Below are 8,169 nucleotides of genomic sequence, written 5' to 3'. Positions count from 1 at the left end.
GTAGGAAGGACTCGGCTTACCCAGTAACACGGGAATGTTTTCTTTAACTCAGCCTTTAAAATTTCCTTTTTTATATTGTTTTTATCTCAACTTCATTGGGTTTTAGAGTGTTGAGAAGATTTCTTCATTTTGCTCTCTGCCACTTCCTTTTTCCCCTTTTCTCTTTTACCCTTTGAATTCTTTTCGTCTTCCTTAATATCTTCCTCTTATTTTCCATTACTGCTGTCTCTTTACCTGCTTTCTTTTTCTGTTTATTTTTCCTGTGACTATTCACTATTACTATTATTTTTTGCTCCTCAATAAAACCACTGATCTGCCTTTTTTTTCCTGCTTCTCATATCCCATGAATTAATTCTTCAAATTTTGCTTTTTTCACTCTTGAACTCTCCACAGCCTCTGCCTTTACTAGTGTAACTACTAAGCTTCATAAACCCCTCCATCTCCAGTCAACATCCTGCTGTTGCTAGGAAATACTGTTCTACTGTTAGAAGAGACAACGTTATATTTTTGTAGCTATTTACTATACGCCAGTATTTCTTTTGTCTTAGTATTTATACTATAATTGCAGATCCCTTTTATATTTTAATCCTGGCACTTTATTGCTCATTAGAATTTGTCAAAATTCAGTTTGTATTTAACGCTATAATTAGTGGTGATTTTTTACTATAGACAAGTTGACACAGCTGTTATTTTCTTTTACAAAATTATATGTGATTTTTTAATTTTTCACATCCAGAGTGTGTGACGTAAGGGCCAGAGCTTTCTCTAAGACACAATTTATAAATTCTCAGTTGGCTCATGAGGCCACTAGGGACACTTCTTCTGGTCTAGTTTGGTGTCTGGGAAGGTCCATTCAAGTCCTCAATGGTCATCTGGTCAAACAGAATCATGTTTTCCTTTTCTCCAGCTGTTTCTCATATTCCACAATCCGGGCCTTTGAGAGGGACACAAACTCTGCACAACTTTTCACATCTTCCTTTTCTTTAGCATCCACCAGGACAGCATATTTATCCTCTGGCATGGGAATTTTCATGGTGTTAAGCTTCTTTTTGAAGTCATCCAGCAAGCCTGCCTTGGCCACATCGGCCCTGTAGGAAGCCCAGTCGGTCACTGGTAGTTTCTCAGACAGAGCAGCCAGCCTGTGCTGAGGGCCTCATTCCAAGCCTTCAGAGAGTTAGCAACAGCCTCTGGGTTTCCGAGTGTGATCTCCCCTAAAGCTACCCAGTCAATGGCTTTCAGAGCAAGTCTGCGCCCAGCCTTCTTGGGCCCCTTCACTGACCCAGTGAAGCTCTGTCCCCACAGCAAGTAACAGTTGTTACTCTTAATTGACTTTCAGGGAATGCTATTTTCTCATTTGCCTTGGAGTATGTACCACTACCATGACTCAATCTTGAAATATGAGATGCTGGGTCTAACACTCTGCAACCTCTCATCTCAGGTAAATGCAAGTGTTGGGACAGAAGCACAGCCCAAGGGGCACGCCCAGGGGATACCCCTTTAAAGCAGACATCAACTGGAGGCCTCCATGTTAGGAAAAAAGTTTTCAATTGCAATCAACCCACAAACTTCACCACACACACACACACACACACACACACACACACACACACGGCTAACCTCCCCCCAAAAATAGAAACATAAGAAGACAAGGCAACAAAATGCCTCAAAAAGAAAAAAAAAAAACAAAAACAAAACCAAGCCCCAAAAGCTGATCCATGGGGCATTAAAGGTAAGGAAACCGAAAGCCACACATCAGAGTTATGAATAATGATACCAAAGGAGATTACAAACTAGATCCATAAAGCTCTCTGCGAGCGCATAGCTGATGTGCACAGAAGGGTACAGGGCCAAAGAAACAAAATAACGAGATGGTTTTCAGAAGACATTAAGACAAAGCAAGAAGAGCTAAACAAAATCAGGCAAAGCATGAATGACCAGCACAAGAAAAGACTAGAGTCCACATAAGGGCTCCAGACGCACGACCAGGAGATTAAAACGTCTCCTGAGAGCGTGGGCAGCAGAAGCAACCACCATGGACACGGACCTTCAGAACACGCGATGACTGCTGGCCCATGATCATTCAGGAATGGATCTCTTAAAAACCAAAGAAAACATGATAAATGAATCCAACAGCTCTGAGATGAGCCAAAGATGACAGATTAATTGGGTTTCAGAAGAATCAGGAGAAAGAACAAATCTCTGGAAAAACCCATTCAATGAAATAGCAGCAGAAAATGTTCCAAATAATGGAGAAAATGAAAATACACTGAAATTAAGCCTAGGGAGCCCCAAGTAGCAACAATTGGGGAGGAATTTCCTGATAGCCAAAATGCTGGAAATTGAACACAAGAACAGAAATGTAAGAGCACTTAGAAAAACAATAATGAATCACTTATAAAGGAAATTTAACTTTTATTATTTTTATGAAATTTTATGTTATTTTATCTTAGAAAGACATTATATGATGAGACACACATACCATGTTTACCACAGCACAGTTCATCATAGCTGAATCTTGGAAGCAGCTTATGTGCCCACCAGTAGGTGAATAGATTAGCATCATGTGGTACTTACAGAAGCTGGACTACTATGCTGCCACGAACAAGGATAAAAGCGAGTCGTTTGTGGGAAGATGCATGCACCTTGAAACCATAGTGAGAGGTGAAATAAATCAGATGTACGAGCTTAAGTACTGCATGGTTCTCTTATATGAGAAACTCAACATATAAGTGAAAGTCAAAAAATAGGTGACAGGAGGTAGGGAGAACGGGGGCAAGCGATGAGGGAGAGAGACGAGAAATCAAGGGCTGAGGGGAGGAATGAAGATGGGTTGCGCACGTGTGCTGCTGGGGCAGTGCCAACATGGGCTGCAACAGAATGCTCAGAGGGGCAGGGAGACCCAGGAGGGGGCCAAGGGGAAGAGGACGGAAACTGAGGTGCATACCTGCCGCGGTTCCCCGCATCTAGTGCGAACATTCGGTACCACAAACACACACTAATGAAGAAAATGATGAGAAGAGAAAGCAAAGTAAAATCGAGAGAAATAAAAAGCCCCAACTGAAAAACGGATAGACTCCACCACAGGCGCTTTAGGCGTGCAGGCACCGTGCGTTCCCGCTTTTCCTCGCGTTTCCCAAGAGAAATTCCTAGGGAAGCACTCACGTCGACAGGGTCCTGTTCTCCTTCTCCAGCAGAAGTCAGCCCATGGCCCCCGGCCCCTTAAAGCCATCAGGGCGAGGACTAAACTTTCCCAGGCTGTCTTACAGAAGTAGGTTGTGAAGTGCTGTGGCTTCTTCCTTGCTCACCTTCGGCCACTTCGGAGAGCCTCGTGCCCTGCTCTCCTTCCCCTTTCTTTCCCTTCCTTGTCCCTCCGGATCACTGAGCCTGACGCAAAAAGCCTCCTTTTCAGGGGTTTTGCAGGTTGGCTCAGGTGCTTAAAGCTCCTGCTGGGGCAAGCTCAGCCATCCACTGCTCCACGTGTCTGTCACCAGACCCGCCCTTAGGGCAGCCTCAGCTAGCCCCTCCCCCAAAGAATTCATTCAAATGTCCTTTTCAATCCTGGGGCTGGCCATGGAGTTTGCTAATTCTTCTAGGGCCTGAGTAGAGGCCTGTAGGATATTGGAGGTAAAAGAACCCCAGGGTTGTCCCTGCCCCCTGGCCATAGTGACATTTTCGTCACAGCCCTGATTCCACTGCCTGGAGGGAAGGCCTCGAACTAGGAAGTCCTTTCAGACGCGCAGTATCAGATTTCACCTCTTGGCTTTGTATCATGTGCCTTATAATCAGCATTTTTTGGTAAAGGTAAGTTTAATTCCAGATACAGGGGGCCACTGGATGCATTAAAATGGTATATGTATGCATTTATTTGTATAGTTACATACACATTTATTTATTTATATTTTCGTGGGGCTGGAGTTTGAACTCCTTTTCAGCCTTTTTTAGACTTACTGTTTTGAAGCAGGATCTTGCCAATTTCCCAGGCTAGACATGACACTACTAACCTCCTGCCTCTGTTTCCCAGAGTGCTGGGACCTCAGGTTGAACCCCAATACCTGGCTAAAAATTTAAATCTTTATTAGAAGTGAAAGTTCCACACCTTCGCATCCGCGCCACTCTTCCCCGCATGCCCCTTGCTGCTGGGCTGTGCTTTCCCCGCTGGAGTCCTGGCCTTTCTTGTCTTCCCAGCTGAAGCTCGAGCAATGAAACCTCTCAGCGACCGGTTCCTAGTACTCTTGTTACCCATTTTGAGTAATTAGTACTTCAGCCACCCAAGGCCAATTCAATGCTTGGAATGTTTCGCGTCCAGATGCTACTCCGCGCCCCCCCGCCCGCCCTCCCCCCCTCCCGTTTCTCTAGGGACGTTCTGAAGGCAGGATAAGAGACTTCACAGTGGAGTCTGTGCTGATTCTTTTAAACTCGTGTACAGATCGTTTGGCCCACTGCGTAGGCACCAGCACGGCCAGCCTCGAAGGCGCGGGTCACCCTCCTGAGGGCGTCAACCCAGGTTCTGGGCAGTCACCTCCCCAAGTGCCAGAGGACCCTGATCTCCCCCTCCCCCAGGCCATGGGCTTGTGTCCTACAAACTCAGGGCCGGCTACGCATCTACTCTAACCCCAACGCCCTTCATTCATGGCAGGCAATACCATTTCACTACTGGGCATCGACATGAGGGAATTTAGTTCTTTCTAAGCTCGGTACAGAATGCCATCTCTAAATGCTTTAGGCTCAGGGAATTCTACTGTCCTATGGCTACAAATACCCATACTCTATAGAGGGCTCGGGGAAATAGGATCTTGCTAAACCCCCCTCCCCATTTTTTTTTTTTTTTCAGAAAGGAGGATTGAACTCAGATCCTTGCATTTGCCAGGTAAGCGCTTATTCTACTGAGCTATCTCCCTGGTCACTAATCTTGGAATGAAACTTTTCTCAGCTCTGTCTCTGTGGGAACTCACCTTTGCCTCCTTCTGTGGAAATTCAGCTGTGTGCTGGGTGTGGTGCGGTGGGTTTCCAAGGGGCAATGTGGTTCTAAGATCAGAAACTGCCCCAGTTACCAGGAAACCCAACAGCCCCCAGCTGGGAGAGAAAAGGATGCTGTTTGTGCTGCAGAGGAGGCAAGATGGCTCTGGGACGTCGTGGGGTCTGAGCAGGGAGTGGCCCTCTCGGGCAGGGGCCTTCCTGCCTAACCCTGCTGATACCATGTCCAGTCCACGAGGGAGCTTCAGGCTGCATTTGCCAGCCTCACACGTTTCTGTTCCCTCATCCAGCTCGCTGTATTTCTAGCCTGAGTTTTTTCTGATCCCTTCTATGGTGGGCGAAGTTTTCATGAGTCCATTTACAACTTGCCTACAAAGTTCTCTGGCACAGCCACAGGCAGCCTCTATCGGGCGGGTCTCAGAAGCAGCTCACAATGCCCCAGACAAAGTCTCCCACCCCAGCTCACTGCAGTGTCGGGCGAGTCCACATTCTAGTTCCAGGCGTTTCCAGCACGACTGGAGCAGTTCGATGCTAAGGACCTGTGGGTCTCTTGGTGACCCTGTCCCATGATTCTTTTAGTACTAATTTCAACTTGAATCCCAATGCCGATTTACAGGTTTTTTTTTTTTTTCCTATTGACTTTGTAGTTAGAACCCAACCAGATCGCTACATAAGGAAGACAATATTGCCACATGCCAGAGGTGGCCCTGCCAGTCTCTGAGATTTTTGCTTCTTTCCAGGGTCTGTGAGAAATGACTGATTGCTGGCAAGTGTAAAACTTTCCCAGAAATTCCTCTTTGGCAAAGGCTGTACCTGAATTCATCAGCCGCTCTCTATTAATCATAGGAAGAATCATAATCCCTAACTACTCCTGGGATTCCTACTCTGAGGAGACCATGCTACCCAGAGTAGCACTCTAACTGAATTAGAGAAATTTTAAAAATTTCACTTCAGCGCAGTATCCTAATAGCCTAATAAATTAACATATCTCCATGGAAACATGCAGCTCATTTCAAGAGGATGTTAATTGTTCCCAGCTAGACTCTGTAAACCAGATACGAACAGTTCTTAGTGAGGTCCAAATGATCACGCAAGACACATTTCTCCTGTTACGCTTCCTGTGTGGCCTTAACCCGGTACCTGGAAAGGATCAAAGAGTTCACATCAAGCCATGTGTTGGTAATGCACTGTCACTCCCCGCAGCTGTCGGCTTGATGTGCTGATTGGATAGGGCTGCTGATACAGGGTTAAGAGAGGTCAGAACTCTCAGGGCAACCATTTCCTCAGTCAGGATAGTCAAATTTTTTTCTCAACCTGTATATCCCTTCATGTTTATGATTTGGGAAGAGCCCAGGTATGTCCCATGTTCCCTACATTGAGGCCACTGAGAGTTGGGCCAAAAGTGGACTTTGTCTGTGTCCCTTGTGAGAGTGTGCCAACGTCTCATCCACAGGTGCTGTCCGAGCACATCGTGCGTGTGGTCACCCAGTGAGGCTGCAGAGCACTCTACTCAGCCATGTTGTCCGCTTCATAGCTCCAGCTCCCGCTGTGCTTTCTTTACCGGCATCTTCACAGCCCTCTAATTTCATGTAGATGTACTGCTGGGGATTGAGCCAGGACCTTGAAACTGCTAGACAAGGCTGTACCCCTGAGCTGTGCTACAAGCCCTTTGTCCCCTTATTCCAACCTGGGGAGGTGCGCTGCTCCCCACGAGGAAGGCCGAGTGCTGCCAGGGAGGTAGCTGCAGTGGCGTCTTGGTCCGAAACCCTCTTCTCCCGCTTGCCGTGTTAGGGATCTCCTGCTCGCTGGCATGGGCAGCAGAGTTTAGCAAGTGGCAATGCAGAGCCTAAATGCATCATTTCTGGTAGTGCTGGCCTGACCGGCTCACAGGAGCTGGTTCCCTTCCGGCCATTGCACTGTTGCCTAGCGCATCAGTCACTTCACCCAGTGCCGTGGAAGTGGGATGTTATCTGGCCCACACGCTCATGTCCTCTTAGCTCGTGGGAAAGCTACAGAGCTGTTCTAATTTTCCCAGTCCCTCTCCATTCATAGCTGGCAGTAGTATTTTATCGTTGAACATCTTAGATCTGTGACGTTGCCTAAGATCTTTTTTTTTTTTTTTTTTTTTTTTTTTAACTAACCGTTTGGGCCCACCCTCTGCTGTTGTGTTTCTTTTGTGCTCTTCCTCAGAGTTTGACATTTGATATCTGGAAAAGATGGGAGGGAGAACCAGACCTCCCAACCTCCCAACCTAACTCAGGCAGCCCGCGGCCAGTTCCCGGCTCTGTGGTCCACCAGAAACACAGACCTTTCCTTCACTCTGAGGCTGGATCCCACAGAGATCGGGCTGGAATGTGGCACTTCCTCTGAAGACCCTTTGGCCCAAGAAAGACTTTGGCCCTGGGCTCACCCCTACTGCTCACAGGGCTCATTCCTTTCCTGGCTTCTCCTGGTGAGTATCCCTTTCCGATAGGTCAGGTCCTGCTTCTAGGAAGATATGACTGAAGGTACCTGGCGAATAGTCTCCGATTCCCACTCGTCTTCTCAATAACTTAGGTCTTAGAAGAACAATAGGGCACAAGTGGCATTTTGCGCCCCTTTCCCTTCCTGATTCTTTAGATGAAGCGTTGCTTCCCCTGGACGCACACTACTATCTGTCCCTCCAGACTCAGACGTGGCCTCAGAGTGCTTCTCTGCAGCAGGCTCCAAAGTAATCTACGTGTTCTATGTTTTTAACCTCAGTATAAAAGAACAACGAGAATAGCAAATAAAATAGCCTTTTTAATCACTCAATCTCTCGGCCCTGCAGAAGTAGATAGACAATCTTATATGTAGACCAAATTATGTCCATGTCATAGTCTCGGCATCCTGCCAAGTGGTGAGGAAGTTTGCCTTGCCGTTTCCTTCCCTATGTTGCTGAGGAGTTTTGCAGGGATTCTTGAGCTATGCAGTCAGAGTGAAAGCGTGTGTTATTTTGCTGGCTGGCTCCTCACTGAGGCATCCAGGAATAGGCATCAGTCTGCTTAGAGCGCGCCTCCTGTTGTTGTGCATGATACGAGCACCAAAGTGGAATTTGGAAGTGACCTACTGGACACGTGGTTCCTCCTCCTATTCCTTCAGATAGCAGCTTCAAGTCAGCTTCTCTGATAATTAGCCTGTTAAAAGACAATTTTTGAGCCTAGGATACAGCTCAGC

At 46.8% G+C, this 8,169-nt stretch overlaps 1 pseudogene; it reads right to left on the bottom strand.

The window, feature by feature from the left end:
• Positions 1-777: 777 nt before the first annotated feature.
• LOC101570048 lies at positions 778-6,541 on the bottom strand (annotated as a pseudogene).
• Positions 6,542-8,169: the final 1,628 nt, after the last annotated feature.

This window comes from Octodon degus, unplaced genomic scaffold (genome assembly GCF_000260255.1).
Source record: "Octodon degus isolate 3935 unplaced genomic scaffold, OctDeg1.0 scaffold00101, whole genome shotgun sequence".
In the NCBI taxonomy this organism is placed as follows: domain Eukaryota; kingdom Metazoa; phylum Chordata; class Mammalia; order Rodentia; family Octodontidae; genus Octodon; species Octodon degus.
Note: the sequence above shows the minus strand (reverse complement) of the source record. Positions and strands in the feature narration are given on the sequence as shown.